The sequence below is a fragment of the Psammomys obesus genome, unplaced genomic scaffold (genome assembly GCF_907164565.1).
Source record: "Psammomys obesus unplaced genomic scaffold, mPsaObe1.curated_primary_1811, whole genome shotgun sequence".
Classification (NCBI taxonomy): domain Eukaryota; kingdom Metazoa; phylum Chordata; class Mammalia; order Rodentia; family Muridae; genus Psammomys; species Psammomys obesus.
The window spans coordinates 13,171,650-13,173,175 of NW_026591598.1; positions in this window are offsets into that span (position 1 = coordinate 13,171,650).

Below are 1,526 nucleotides of genomic sequence, written 5' to 3' on the forward strand. Positions count from 1 at the left end.
GGTCAAACGCTGGACCCCACACCGTGGCCTCCTTTCTGGAAACCCGTTTGCTAACTCGTTGTAGGGTCAGAAAGAAATCAGGCGGAGGGGCAAGGAAAGGGGGCAGAAGCAAACTAGGACCGTTGGAGAAATCGAGTTCACACTCCATAGGGGCGGCCAGCCAGGGGCAGTAGGCGGCTCGTCGCGGGGCCTGGGCCCTGCCCGGTGGCCCGCAGCGGCCGCTTCTCCAGCGGAGCCCCCTGAGGGCACAGCCCAGAGCCAGGCTCCCTGGAACTCCTCTGGCCCTCAGGCTGCTGCCAGAGCTTCCACGGCGGCCCAAGGCCTAGTGATGGGCACGTCCCAGCCAGTCACAGGCTCGCTAAAGGTCTGGTGAGGACCCTGGCCGTCCTTGCCTCCTTGGTGGCCTGAGGCGCTGGCACGGGGCCCAGACGGGAGCCCAGACCCTTCTCCTGGCGCTGCTCGGACCCGGGGATGGAGCTGGCCCGCGCTGTCAGGCGCCCGGAGCCTGATTTCGTTTTATTTTCGACAAAATGGAGTGTGCGAGGCTAAGGCCAGAGCCGGGATGCGGTGCCGCCGGCTCCTAGACGTTGCGCCGCGCCTGGGGCTTGGAACTGGTCGTGGCAGACGGGGCCGCCGGCGGCGGCAACGAAATCGCCGTCGGATCTCCGAAGGCCCGAGGGAAGGCCGGGCGTTCGTTCCCGCGGTCCGGGCAGCGCACCTCGGGGCGGCCCGGCGAGCGGGCTCTCCTGCCCCGCGCGGCCCTGTGGCTGCGCGTCTGTGGTGCCAGGCCCAGGGGACGGGGACGGGGAAGGGTGGCCGGCCGCGAAGCCCACGAGGCTGGGCCACGGGGCCGGAGTGGGCTGAGACCCCAGGACGGGTTCCCCCAGGAGGACCCCTTCCCAGGCGCAGGGAGAAAGCGTCCTTCCTGCCACAGAGCCGCACCCACGTGTGTGACACAGGACGGTGACAGCACGCGTGTGCCTGTGTGTGTGTGTGTGTGTGCGCGCGCGCGTGTGTGTCCGTGTGCGTGTCTGTGCGCGTGTGCGTGTCCGTGTGTGTGTGTGTGTGTGTGTGTGTGTGTGTGTGTGTGATTCCAAAAAGCTCACGGTTGCAGGCCCTGATGTAGTTTTCAAAGAGCCACGAGCCGTCACGCCAGAGAAGGACCCCACAAAGCCCAGGCGACCCCGTGACTAGTTCCGAGCGAACAGAATCAGGGCGCTGGGTCCCTCCCCACCGCCGGGCCGCGCGTGGGAACGTCCACTGTGTCCTCCTCGAGGGCTGACACGCGGGCCAGGGCGGCGAGGCCGGGGGGATGGGCGGGGCGGAGCAGGCCGCGCGGAGCTGTGGAAGCCCGCGTGGGGTGGGAGCTCCGGGGTCCGAATCGCGTGTGGGGCGGAGGGAGCGAGGGGGCGGTCCTGGGTGGCACCGCAGGGACCGGCCGAGGGTGCCGGGTTCCGGAGGGCTGCGGTGGCCGGAGCTGCGGCAGCCGCGCTGCGACCCGAGGGAGGGGAAGCGGGGAGGGGGGG